General features: G+C 38.9%; 2 long non-coding RNA genes across 2 annotated transcripts; both read right to left on the bottom strand.

Moving 5' to 3' along the window:
• Positions 1-818: 818 nt before the first annotated feature.
• Positions 819-14,216, bottom strand: LOC121685524. Its single transcript, XR_006023383.1, has 3 exons — positions 13,888-14,216; positions 2,588-2,730; positions 819-1,037 (listed from the first exon to the last, which is right to left on the bottom strand). It is a non-coding gene; the product is annotated as an uncharacterized LOC121685524 (long non-coding RNA).
• LOC121685514 lies at positions 4,761-11,591 on the bottom strand. The gene is made up of 3 exons (XR_006023372.1): positions 11,580-11,591; positions 8,373-9,212; positions 4,761-8,182 (listed from the first exon to the last, which is right to left on the bottom strand). It is a non-coding gene; the product is annotated as an uncharacterized LOC121685514 (long non-coding RNA).
• Positions 14,217-14,961: the final 745 nt, after the last annotated feature.

Genomic DNA, 14,961 nt, shown 5'->3' with positions numbered 1-14,961 from the left:
TACAATGAAGAATCCAATGTTTCGGCCAGCTGCCAGAATTTTCCACATGCATCCATTCCGGCCTTGTATTGGTGAATCATGCTGGCAACACTGTTGAATACATTATTGCTAATTAGTCATTGTTTTCTGTGTCCATACCACAGACTAGAATAGACAATTCACATCACACAAGCTCTGTATGGTGTGTCTGTTAAATCGAAACAGGTGTGTGTGTGTGTGTGTGTTTGTGGGAAGAAATGTAGTCATGCTAAAAGTAACATGAATAATAAAAAAATGATTAATAAAAATAATAAATATTTCAGCAAGTGAAAATGATAGAATTAACAACACCTGCCTTGTCTCAGGTTCACTGGTGGATATCTAAAAGAAGAAATGACAATATTAAAAACTGTTTTGTTCCCTTCCTCAAATCTGAGTTCTCAATGATGGTTAGCCGTGGCCAACTGATTGGGGCTTCGAGCTTGGAACCGAAGAGTTGCCGGTTCAATCCCCGACCAGTAGGAAAAATGTGGGAAAGTGATTAAGCACTGCTCTCCCATGCCCACATTCCTTTGAGTAAGGCACCTAACCCCTCAATGCTCCCTGAGCACCACTGTAGCAAGCCACAAGTCACTGCTCTGGGTTAGTGTGTGCTTCACCTCACTGTCTTCACTAATTCATGGATGGGATAAATACAGAGACCAAATTCCTTGTATACGCAAGCATACTTGGCCTAAAAACCTGATGTACAGTTTTACATTTATTACATATACCGTAATTTTTACATAGACATATCACCCAAAGAAATTTGACTCTGTGATATATTATCATACCTTGGGCCGAAGGTAGAGGTTTGATCTCATTAAGGCTCCCCTTCTTCTGATGTCCATGGGACAGTCTTCAGACAAACGTATAACTTCCCTTTGCCCATTGACCCTGCATAGGTCAAATTCGTCAGGCACTTCAGGAACATTGTCCAGAACACTGTCCCCGTGCCTGACGAAATTCTCCAGGGCTGAGGTCCAAAGGCACTACCACCCTACAGGCCTCGGTGGCGTCTGTGAACGGATGTAAACAAGGACATATTGGTAATAGTTTCACCATTGTGATAGAGAGGTAAATACCACTAACAACGGACAAAGAAGAAGGATGCTGGGCGACTTGACAGGCTGGTAAGGAAGGCTGGCTCTGTAGTGGGAGCTGAACTGGAGTGCATCACTTCAATATCTGACAAAAGGACCCTAAACAAACTGATCAACATCTTGGACAATGAATGTCATCCACTCTACAGCACTATCAAAAAGCAAAAGAGCTTGATCAGCTGGAGACTTCGCTCACTGCCATGCACAACTGAAAGGCTGAGGAAGTCATTTGTTCCTAGGGCCATTGAACTGTTCAATGCCTCACTAAAGGAAAGAGGAGAGATAGACTTCTCTGCTTAGTCTGTCTGCCTCTCCACCCTCTCCATGTTTGAGTACTGACTGCCCACTACTGCTTTACTACTGTTTTACTAATGTACACAGCCTAATGTTGTCACTACTGTTTTACTGCTACTCTGTTTTTCATGCTATATTAGCACACATGATCAATGGCTGCGGTCAGGCTTCTGCTGCAATACTGAATGAATGAATGGCTATAACCCTATTACCTCAACCTGTTCTTGCACTGACATAGTTTTTTATTTTACCTTGTCTACATTATTCTTTACTCTCCTATTTGTCCATATTATTTATGCTGGTCTCTAGACCTTACTCTTGCACTGTTGCACTGTTGGACTAATGTTGGACTACTTTTTGCACCTTCACCATGACACTTAGCCTGGCGAGCCAGACCCACATTAAAATGTAGGGTCTGGGCACTCACCGTTCGCAGTGCTCAGTCCGAGTGGCGGGATAATCAGTTGTCTTTTAAATTCCCTCTGCACGCAATAGGACGCAATAGGATAGGCTATTCGTTTTCAAGTAGCAGGGAATTCAAGCCAAACCGTTGCAACTCTGCCATCAATCATTATGTTAAGCCCACCAAACTACTCTATACACGATTTCAATTGCCTGATTAGCCTAAGTTTCGATTTCTGGAGCTCACAAGCCAACAGAGAGTTGCTAGACTAGCCCTGGCAGCAAATGTAATTTGCTGCCGCTAGGGGCGTGTCTAGATTTCTAGGCTACATGACACTCACTCTCTTGAGCACCTTGTCATGCACACATAACTAAAGGACTATGGTTGGACTACTTTTGCACGTTCACCATGACACTCACTCCCTTTAGCACCTTACCAGTCCCGGCCCTGTCACTACAAGCGTCTTATGCTTGATCACCCTCAAGCACATTGGACTTTCTAAATTCTTCTCTAATATCTTCTACTGTCTTTATTGTACAGTAGAGTTTAGTTATATGTTTATACTTATACTTATGTTTACCATTTCTTCTGCAAGTGCATGTTGTGTGTGATGTCTGTATGCTACTGAGACCCTTGAATTTCCCCTTTATTGATCAATAAAGTATCTATCTATCTATCTATCTATCTAACAACCAAGATGAAATGTCATTGCACATAACATATGAGCCTATTGATCTAAAGCAAACAAACAAAAAACAAAGGATATTACCATTTCTGGAGCTGTAACGGGTAGTTGTGTTGCTCCGCAGAACCGAAACTTTAAAAGTCACCTCCTGTGGCCTTACGCCAGGCCTTGTGCCGCGTCTCCTCCCATATGGCCTAGCACCTTCTTGCTGCCGGAATACCTGTAAGCTACATCACCAATGTGAATTTTAATAGGCAGTAGGCAGTCAAAGATGCCAGATCACAGTATTTTTCAAATCTTTGTTCCACCAATCAATACAATTGTAGATTCCTGTTCAATATCATTGATCCTCCTGAATCCTGTCCAGCTTAAAAAATCAAGACACCTCTGATCGGTCAGAGTGTTAGCCATAGATGACTAACTGTCCATTGTCAGTTCTCAACGACAGTTGAAAAGATATGCATATTTAAGGGTAATGTAAGATTTTTGTGTTTAATTTGTGCCTGACCAATTTCAGGGAGGTTTGGGGTTGCTGCATGGCCTGCCTCACCTGACATGATCATGTTCCCCCACCCCTCCCCCAAGTTTGTCAATCACTCTGCTCAACTGTCCTTACTGTGCTCCCCTCCCCCCATCTGCTAAGTTGCAACATTTTCACATTTTCCCACACTCAAATGAGTGCTCAATGAGTGCCAGCCTTTCTGCAGATTTTCCCCTTTTAACATATTAAGTAAATCTTTCTACACAGATGACTATAAAATAAAATACCATATATATTTCACCAAATACTATAAGACACCGTTGCATTTATTTCTTAAAAAAGAAAAAGAAGTATTTGTTTAATATAAGACATATTTAACCTGCACAGATCATCACAAATCACATTTTGATATGTTTTCAGTTTTCACAAATTGCAGACAACTTTAAAAAACTGTCATTATGAATTTATTTCATCAATACTAATGTGATATTGAAATATACACTGAAATATAATGTACAAAAATATTTGCTTGGTTACCAGCATTATGCCTGTCCATATGTTGACCACAATAGCCATATATAAAACAGACAAACAAAAAAATATTATAATTCTGACAGCTTTTAGATTAAATTAGGTCAGGATTTTGGACATAGGACCTCATTTCCAAGTAAGCAAGTGTGATATTTATCAGTGGAGACCGTTTTCAACACGTTTCATCCAGTCCTTCTAATTGCAGAGTTCGCAGGTGCTAGGCTAGCGCAAGTCAACGGTATGTGCTAGCCTGCCACTAAAAACAGTCTTACCCACTCCAAAGTACACCCAAGGCAAATAAATTATAATGCCAGACTATCGATGTAAATGTCTGTATTGATAGTTTTATTTCTAACATTATTCTATCCTTGCATTTCAACGATCGCATTACATTTTGAGGGACTAGTGTCTTAGCAGCGGCAGAATTATACTTGCTCCAGTTAGTAGTACTGCGCCAAAAAGTAAACAGTAAAGCGCACTCCAATGGGGATACCTAGTAGTAGCCTTGGTAATATCAGTCCGCCGCTGAGATGCAAAATGACTACCAACTTCAGGGAACAAAGTATAACTATTGCAACGCGATGCAAGGGTAGTTGTATTTCTTACACTGTTCTATCAACACAGACATTTACATCGATTGTCTTGAATTTGCCTCGAGTGTCCTTTGGAGTAGGTAAGACTGTTTTTAGTGGCAGGCTAGCACATACCGTTGACTTGCGCTAGCCTAGCACCTGCGAACTCTGCAATTAGAACGACTGGATGAAACGTGTTAAAAACGGTCTCCACTGATAAATATCACACTTGCTTACTTGGAAATGAGGTCCTATGTCCAAAATCCTGAACCACCCCTTTAAACTTTGTGGTGTCAAATCCATATTAAATAATACAAACTCAAAAGAAGTCCGCACACCGTGGATGTATACTGCAGATGATGGCTTTAATGCACTCCGGAGCATTAGTGAAGCAAGCAAGTAAGTGAAAGCAAAGTAAGCAAGTGAGCAGTGAGCAAAGTGAGCTAACATCCTCTGGCTGTTGTCCAGCCTTTATACCCTTCAAGTCATCCCAGACAAGTCACTCTATGTTTACAGATAACTGACCAAGTAATATATGGTACTTCACCTTTGCCCTCTCATCCTGTTATTCCTACATTCTTTAGGTTGTGCCATTCTTTAGGTTTTGCTTACATTTCCTGGCACCAAACCTTGTCTATGCCATTTTCTGCCAGGCCTGCTCTTTCACTTAAACCAGTCTTCCTTTCCCACACTGAACATACTACAGACTTCAGTTTCACAAAACAATGATATTACACAGAATAAAGATACTACATAAAAGATATATAAACTAAAGGATATATGTCAATAAAAATCACGACATTCCCCCCTTTGAGCATGAAGTGCTCACTTATGCAGCAAGATCAAACATTTATCACTATTTTAACACCTCCCCTACTATCAAGAAAATACTGCTGCTAAGCTGAGTCACACTTCAAACAATCAGCTAAGCAAACCAGTCAACACAGCAGCAACTATGAGTTTAAGCAATTGTCCCCAATACCACTGCTAAACATAAAACACTTATATTAGTACTGTTATTACACCCTTGAACCAACCCTCACTAAAATCAAATCCAATAGTGTAGTGTTATTATCAAATAGAATGGCAAGTTTCAAATCCTCTCGGTGGAAGCGAAAACCCTTAAGGGAAAACCTCTTTTTTCTTGTTTTTAGAGGAAAAAACCTTCATAAGGGAAACTCTTCTACTGTCCTGTTTGTACAGCAACACTTGTTTACAACAAGCGAGAGGAGAAACTTTCCTTCAACTACACATATGCTTTTCCATCCCCAAAAATTCATCAAATGAGCAAACAGATCACATCAGAATTCCTGATGGGTGTTTTCAGATAGAGCTAGTCCTATAATATTCTAAGATTCTACATGAAGATAGGTTACATGCTATAATGACCCTCTTCTCTGAAAACAAACTAACACCAAACTATTAATAATACATTCTCATTACACACAGTTTTTAGTCCATTGCTTGTTCCTCGGAGATGGCAGAGTGTAAATGCAATCGCAGATGTATTAGCAAATGTTGGATGCTGCGCTTCAAGTGTGAAGTATGTTACGAATATTGCAATTCCCAAAAACAAAAGCCATTGTCTTAGTTCTGCACTCCATCTCATATGCTCTGAGAACATTAGTGGCTTGGCTGTTGGGCGGAGTGGAGTCCACACCCAATCCCACTTCATCAATGAAAGAGCTGGTTTTGCTTCCAACCAGCATACTGTATCCTAATTTTCCTCCTTTATCCAATCCTCTATGAGAAGCATCAGTTCTGGCATCATTGGCATCACTGTCATGTTTCCATTTCCTTGTCATCTGTCCTGGCACTAGTATCTCCTTCCACTAGGGTTGCCATTTGCTTCATTCATCAACAGCAGTGATCCATTTCTCCCAGCCACTGTTTTAAGCACTATGGATCTCAAACAAGGAAGAAACAAAGAGAAAACAAGCACAAATACAAGCAAACCTATTCCTACAACTATTCCTATTTGTGCTAGCCATATTTCTAATCCTCCTAATGCCCCCTTAACTAGCATTCTATCATTATTAGTTTTGCCATAGCTATGTTATGGGAATAAAAGTACTGCAATATACTCCTACGTTGACACACACTCCATTTTCTTTGGCTAATATCTGATCCAACATCATCCAGTGGTGCATAGCTACCCAGAAGGTTGCAGCCACCTGTTCTCTTAGTGCTTCAAGCACATAACAGACTGCGTTCATATTGGAAGATTCACCAATATTCCAGATTCCTGGTGGTTGATAAGATTTGTCAGTCAATAATTTCTGTGTTACCTGAGTCTTCTTTGTCGGCCTCACTTGTGAAAAAACAGTTGAATGGCTCATTTCCTGGTGGTTTGGTGGTATGTCATGGACTGGGATCTCTGCCGTTTTCTGTCCATTCCCTGATTGTTATCAGGCAGATGTTGCTGGGACAATGTCCCCCCTTCCTCACTGGATTCCTTGCCTGAAAGTCTACAATCAACAGGGGAACAGGAGCATACATGCCAAAAACACTATACCCACCTCTGCCAGGATCATTTCTGTCCCCAGGCAGTATACTGTAGGTTGTTGACTCTTTTCCTGTAGGTCCTTCTGAAAGTCCTTTTCCTGCTTATAAATTGTTCTGTGAATTAAGGACAATTATTCCATATAATTTCTCATTTATCCTTGGAGCTGATCCAAAGGTGGGCCTCTGGTGGACCTCTCAGCTTTTATCTTTAATGCAAAAAGTGATTACTCTGGTTTTATTGTGACCTTATTTGCATCGAAGCAATGCGTAAGGCATCAAACCAGTTTAAATCTGTTGAGGCATATATTTTAGCAATTCTCCCTTTTAACATGTCATTTGCCCTTATCATCTGAAAACCCCTACACACCACTACCAAAGTTTCTTATTTTTATCATATCAATGTAATCAATCACTAAGTGTTTTCATGATCCTTCTGGGACCTAATGGTTTAGACAATACTATCACTTTCCTGATATTACGACTATACACATGACATCTGTTAGACTATCATCAATAACTTCCTGTAACTATGAAAATCCTTCAATAAAAATATTCCTCTTTCCTACTCCCCCCTTGCGCATAGATCCCAAATATGCGCAAAGGAAAACACCATATCAAATACTGTATCTGTTGGGAAAGTATCTGGTTAGTATCATATAAATGCCACTAACCATTAAAGTTACAGTAATGGTATTCAGCAGACTCTTTTTTCCCCAAAGGGACGTTCAACTAAAACATTAATCAAATAATGACAGTGAAAAATTATAAAAAATCTGTAACCCAAGGTAACAAATGTAACAAATCATACAATTTAACATTCTACCAGGGGTTCGCCCCCCTTTGTTACTGTGATTAACAGAATAGAGTTGGTGGACCTCCATTCCTTCCATGAAGACCAACATCTTTCCACCAGCTTTTCTATTCCTGAAATAATAAAACATTTTAATCTTCTGACAATGACTTATGATGATCCTAATTCCATCTATTCTCTTTTTGCATAGAGATTAAACAAAGTTCCCTATAAGAAATGTTATTTTACTTATTGTCAATTTGGGATACTACTTTAAGACTGGTTATTATGTAAGCTATATTAATTAGCTGTTCTAGGACATACAGTAATCTCATCATTTCTTCAACATACCTTACTCCAATTTTCTCTGCATGTCATAGACCTTTATAATGTTTTATTCTTCAAAAACTAAGCTTACCTCTATTCCTAATTATTCTAACCCTATACTAATTTATCTAGGCTATCTAAACTATTAGTAAATCCTAGTTCTATTTTCTTATTCTATCAATCCTATTTCTCTGCTTTCTTTATTTTATCTATTGCTTTCTTTATCAAATGTCATAGTATAGTACGTAAGATCTTTTGGCTTCACATTAGTTACATGTAAAGCATATATTACATCATTTCAATATTTCTACAAACTTTATTTTTCCCATTAAAGCTAAATCATTCTATTACTTAGACTTGTTGAGTGTGAGTGACCACTAGGGAACTCCCATGATCTAGAGGTAATATTTTAATATGTAACAGTCCCTAGGACATAGTCAAGTTAGTCTTACCTACTTACACCACCACCTATCCTGAAAAAGTGTCATTTGACATTAGAAATAGCAGTGCTATCACTTTGTCACTTAATTTGATCAAAACATTTGCATTTACAATTATTAAACAGTAGTCACTTCTATTCAAAATAACAATAAAAATATACTAAAGGTAAGAATAAGAGTAATCATACTTTAAATTTGCTTAACAAAGTATTTACCTACTTACCCTGAGATGTCTTAACTACCTTCTCTGTACCTAGTCAGGGCATCGCTGGGTATCAGGTGGGCTCACCCATAAGATAGTCCCTCATCATGGTTTCCTCATCAACTCCCTTTGATAGTATTGGTATACACCTTCTCCTGTAGAATTCTCTAGGCCTCCTTAAAACTATGCTATTTCACAAGGGAAGAGGAAGGCATGCTCGTTGGGCTCATCCTTTAGTGTCTAGGTTTCTCCTCCCTCTCCCTGTCCTGTTTCTTTTGTCCACGTCTTTGACAGTCAAAACAAACTGATGATTGTCTTGCTTCAGATGTCCATTCTCACATGATGCCTCCTCTGTAATTTCCTCTCACTCTGCCTTAGTTATTCCCATCGTGTCTGAGTCTCCACCCCCACTGACGTGGAGATTGTGGCTGCCATGGGCTTGACTGTGCCAACTATAATACGTATCCATAGGCCAGTAGACTGACAGGTTTGGGAACACCTGTGATGGTTGCTCCTACTGCCATAGTGTTGAGGATGGTGCTGCTACTGGTTTCCCCAGACCTGAAGCCTTAGGTCACCATAGGTGCCTGTATTGTCATTTTGATGCTGCAAGCGCTTCCATTGCACTTCCAAGTTCCCTCTTTGCTCTCCAGCTTGCCACTGTTGCCTTAACAAAGGCCTCAGAGTCCTTATCTCTTTTCAGTTTGTCCATGCTCAGCACTGTTGTGCTGAACTTGCTCAGAACTCAGTCAGGACAGGGAGTACTTGGATTAACCCCTGCACATCAGCATGTCCTCACACGGCTGGTAATAAGCCTTTCCCCCCTTAGATATAAGAGGCAGCATTACATTTACTGTTTAGCTGGAGGGAATGAGGAAATCATGCTGCAGGCAGATTGTAGTATTTACTAGATTACTCTCTATCTATCATCTACTTTATCTTGCCCTTTTGTAATTTACCATTAACTGTACATTTTATCCCTTATATCTTCCTATAACATCTGCATCTATTATTATTCCTACAGTCATGGTCACTCACTCCCAAGTCATCTCCTTACTTCTGCCTCTTATCTCCTATTGTAGTAATCTATCAAGATGTCAAGATGTTTTTGAGCATTTTAAATACCTCTTTCTCCTACTATTTCCACTATGACTGACCTTACTTGGTTGACCATGGCATTCCTTTTACCATTAGTCAGCTTACCCAGTTTCTCTAAACATTACTAGAGTAATTATCTTATATAATTCTATACTTTTGAGGCTCTTACTGTCCATATGCTGCATTCCACAGTGAATGGTCTAATATGTTATGCCATTCCTCACCACCAAAACATACTTCCTGTTAATTGTCTCCATGTATTTTAATATCCTTTAGCACTGTAACTTTATCAAAAGTGTAATATTAAAATTTACTAAATGAATTTTATGAAATTAACTTTATCATACCTTATCATACCTCCTCTCAACATTCAACATTCATTCTTGAATTTCCCCTTGGGGATCACTAAAGCATCCATCTATCTATCCAACCTCTAGCTATAGGTAAATAAGTATCCTTAAACCTTTCCTTCAGTAGAAATATACTATAGTACATATACAGTCTCTAAGTATAAATCTAAGTATAAGTGTAGGCTAGATATACTTAAACTCCTTTATGTATGCCAAGTATAAATCAATTTCCCATTTCTATGATTTTTACACAAAAACTTTAAGCTATGCATATTCTTAGTTAGAAATAAATAGACCCACAGTACATTTCACAAACTAATTTTGCTAAGGAAGTCACTACTCAGTTCCCTCTGTACTGAGCTCCCATAAAACCCCCAACAGCAAATTAACTAACACCCCATATAACCCTATAACCACTTAATTATAACAGTATTATCTAAATTATAGTATAGCTATGTAAATAACAAATGATACTCTAGGGCCAAGCAGCTTAGCACCACTTTCCATCAAATAACCCCTCAGTGCTAACAACAATTGCTGCCTTATACCATATGATTCTTCAAACCATTTGACAGGTAGAAACTAAATAACCCCAGAGATCTTCTGAAACCATCAATATCCCCATCATCTAGATTGTTAAATATAAAGTAGTAATCCAAAACGTTTTAAGTCAGTCAGAGTCAGTCTTTTTCAGTGTCGCCGTTATTTCAAATATTAACCATTTTTTGATTATTATCATATGTCAGTTGATCTTGGCTTATGCAACCAGTGATGTGGACAATACAAAACCCCTTTTCCAACTCTTAACAAAAACAGGACTATGTGGGAAGGCTATAACCATAGCCTATAGCCATAAACCTTTTCCACATAGCAGGACAGCTCTAAAACCAAATGACCTTGCCCAAACCACCTCTTCAGAGCTAAACAGTCACCTGTACCTTTAACTGTAAATGTACATGGAAACAATACCTGATCTTATTGTATATTAACACCCATAACACCACAAGGTGTTCACTCATAACACAGATACTCATGACACACATACCACAATACACCAGACATATAACTGCAATGTGAGTTATTGATAAACCTTATGGAGTTCCTGTATATGTCTAGAACATTATCCAAAGGAGTCTTAAATTCAATTATTTTCCCCCAATAACACTGTGGTCCTCCATGAACTATAATCCATCACAAAATCTTTCTAAAGCATACCTAAGCTTCAACAATGTTACCATGAACCAAATTAACTTCAATACTGCTATCCAGTGTAGTAATGCCAGTTGCTGACCCAGCTTTAGCCTAATAGTGCCAACAGCTATCTGAGCCTAATAATACTATGCAAACCTAGCCTAGTCATGCTAATAGCTAAGCTATTTAATTTAGACATATTATTAATACTACTATCATAATTATCATATCCTTAACAATGCTAATTTAACAGTTGAACCTACCACCTACTGATAAGCTAATATATTGTATATCATTAGTAGGCTACCACTAATATAACCTATCAATTGCCAACATACTACTACTACTAATACATAATATATCTTAGTCAACACTGGACACAACAACACTTTTCCAACACCTGGAACCGCCATCAGCATTCATCCCAAATCCTGGATCTTAAAACTCTATATTTAACCATGATGGGCCTACTTATGCATCTGTCAGTAGGCCTACTCATCCACAGCATAGCACAGATGTGATTTTTCCCACTAACTCTCTCTAACTTGTAATAATACTCTTATTATAAACAAGGCTAACTTGAAATGACCTTTTAAGCAGAACAGAAACCTAAAGAGACTATTAACCAACCAATACACTATACATTATGGGACTACTACCATAGTGAATTATTTATACACATAAGCTAAATGACTAAAGTATGTAAACACTAATATAATTTGCCTTTATCCAGTATCATGAAAATCTTTTAACATAGAACTGTAGAGTCTTTTAAAGAAAATCAAAAACTAGCAGAACTGTTTCTGTATCTCTCATTATTGCAAATTCAATTTTTAAAAGGTCAAAGTGACTATGACCGCCTCAGTGTCAAGCAATGAAGCTATTCCTCTTTTGCCTTGCCCATCTATTATGGTAATATTATATTCTCAGCAAGCAGCACTCCACTTCTGCGGACAACTGCCCACTGTAATTCAGAACCATTCTGTTCTGGCGTTACCAACCTTTCAAAACCATTTTCCCACTACAACATTCTCATTATCAACCATTTCTAATATTTTGATCATGGAAGACCAAGACATTCAACCCAACACTTTGCAGTATTAAACATTCCCCAAAAATATTTTCCAATATTTCCCAGTTCAACATGCCTTAACCATCTCAGACCTACATCCTTTGTCCCCAGCAGACCTTTACACAAGCCCCCACCTTTTCCTATTTCAACCAGCAGCTCCTCTGCCTGGTATCACACACACACACACACACAGCCTCTTCTACTTAATCACAAGTTATGCAAATATATGACGTCTTTTACCAATGCCATGGACTTCTAATTCTACCAGCAACATATACTAAAAATCAAGTATACTTCCATTCAACACTTCTTTTAGCTTTACATCCACAACTTTAACACAACATTATTAAACATTATTCCGGGCACCAGGTGCCTTACTTGGCCATCCACTCGCTCTTGGAGTGTTTCAACTTCAACTTATTCAGACCTGATATCAGCTGTACTCAACTTGTTAGTATATTATTTCCTCCACATGCAGGAAATGAGGTCTTCACATGCAGACCTTTCAGTTTTTCACATGCAAAACTGTTACTTTTATCTCTCTCATTCCTTCTCATGCAGGAATTGAGTTAGTTCTCCTCATGCAGAACTTTAAGTTTTCCTCATGCAAAACTTCTTTGATATGGCTATAGTATTCCTTCACATGCAGGAATTTGCCTAGTTCTCCACATGCAGAACTTCTGATTTCTTTTGATTTTCCACATGCAAAATCATTTCCATTAGTGTACACACAAATGCTTACCATAATCTGCAGTATTAATCCCTTGGTCTTTGTTTTAGCAAGATTCTTTGACTGGAGGACGTTTTAGACAAGTATTCATAACTCAGTGTACAGCCTGATCAGAGGAGTCTAGCTGCTATTAAGCAAAAGTTGCTCACCTTAGTTTAAGTTGCGCATCAGCCTCTCCCCTGAACAAACCCTGGACTCTGAGATGATGCCTAAATATTGTCCTTTCCAACTCCTGGCTGGCTCGCCAATTATGTGGTGTCAAATCCATATTAAATAATACAAACTCAAAAGAAGTCCGCACACCGTGGATGTATACTGCAGATGATGGCTTTAATGCACTCCGGAGCATTAGTGAAGCAAGCAAGTAAGTGAAAGCAAAGTAAGCAAGTGAGCAGTGAGCAAAGTGAGCTAACATCCTCTGGCTGTTGTCCAGCCTTTATACCCTTCAAGTCATCCCAGACAAGTCACTCTATGTTTACAGATAACTTTGCCCTCTCATCCTGTTATTCCTACATTCTTTAGGTTGTGCCATTCTTTAGGTTTTGCTTACATTTCCTGGCACCAAACCTTGTCTATGCCATTTTCTGCCAGGCCTGCTCTTTCACTTAAACCAGTCTTCCTTTCCCACACTGAACATACTACAGACTTCAGTTTCACAAAACAATGATATTACACAGAATAAAGATACTACATAAAAGATATATAAACTAAAGGATATATGTCAATAAAAATCACGACAACTTTATTATCACTATACAGTCACTAAAACCCCTTTATTTACACCACTTATAAATGTCTTGCTTTTGACCTTAAATGTCTTGCTTTTGACCTTAAAAACCTTTCTATCATTAAGTCCATTTTAAGTAAAAGGTCGATTAAAGAGAGAAAACTACTTTATCCCCTACTTTTTCGATTTCCCCTTAATCATTTTTTGAATTTCAATCAAATTTCAGGTAATTCCAGGCTAAATTCACCGCGGTGTTGGTGTATGCGTACTAGCCCATTTTGACAAACTTCTTTCTTTAGGCTATTAGACTACAGCGCAAAATGAGGTTATGATGCCTTATAATATATAAAAAAAACCAAATAGCTCACCTTTCCAGGATAGAGTTCTCTTCGGGTACATCTTCATTTAAAATCCTAATGCATTGCGCATTCATCCTGTCTCTAATTTCAGTGACCCGTCTGCAAAATCGATTGTCTGACATTGCCATGCCTCGAGAATTCGCAAATGTCCTGGAAATTCTACCTGACGCATTTAAATACTAAGCAAGCAATAGAATGTGGAACGTGGAATGTTTTAACGTGAAAGTAATTCAGTCATTTAAAATGGTAGCCTAAAATCAGTCTTTATTTTTGTAGCCTACCGGTATCAGAAATAGATGAAAACATTGACCATTTAAAATGTTTACATAGAATGTGGGTTTAGAATGTTAGTGGATAAGGACTATTTAGAATGTTGACATAGAATGTGGGTTTAGAATGTTAAAAAGTTGAGCTGGCTCTTGACCACAAGGAATTTAATTTATCTATTACATTCTAAATACACATTCTATGTCAATATTATAATTAAATTCAGTGTTGCCGGATTGTGCTTCTGAAAGAGGCCATCTCAGAAGTACCGCTGCACGCACGGCACACTGGGTTTTATTCCAAATATTTTATTGTGCCCAAAAAAGATGGAGGTTATCGGCCGGTCCTCGACCTCAGGCCCTTGAACCAGTACCTCAAGGTGCTGCCATTCAAAATGTTCCACTTTGGAATAGTGATTCGTTCCATCCAGGAAGGGGAGTGGTTTACGTCTCTGGATCTAAAAGACGCATACTTCCACGTCCCTATCTGCCCAGCACACAGGTCCTTCCTCCGCTTCGCCTTCCAAGGCAGGGTGTTCCAGTTTCAGGTCCTCCCATTTGGTCTTTCACTGGCCCCCAGAATTTTTACTCGCGTGGTGGCAGCCGCACTAGCCCCCCTGCAGGTCCAGGGCCTAAAGATCCTACCGTACCTGGACGACAGTCGGCACACCACCGACATGGTTCTGACCCATATTCAGGCCCTGGGTTTCACGGTAAACTGGAAAAAGAGCAACTTGCAGCCCCGCCAGCAGGCGGATTTCCTTGGTGTCCTCCTCGACTCGATTGGCGTCTCTCACTCCACGGAGGGCAGACAGCT

The sequence above is a fragment of the Alosa sapidissima genome, chromosome 16 (genome assembly GCF_018492685.1).
Source record: "Alosa sapidissima isolate fAloSap1 chromosome 16, fAloSap1.pri, whole genome shotgun sequence".
Lineage (NCBI taxonomy): Eukaryota > Metazoa > Chordata > Actinopteri > Clupeiformes > Clupeidae > Alosa > Alosa sapidissima.
The sequence above is the reverse complement of the archived record's forward strand: the minus strand, read 5'-3'. Positions and strand labels throughout refer to the sequence as shown.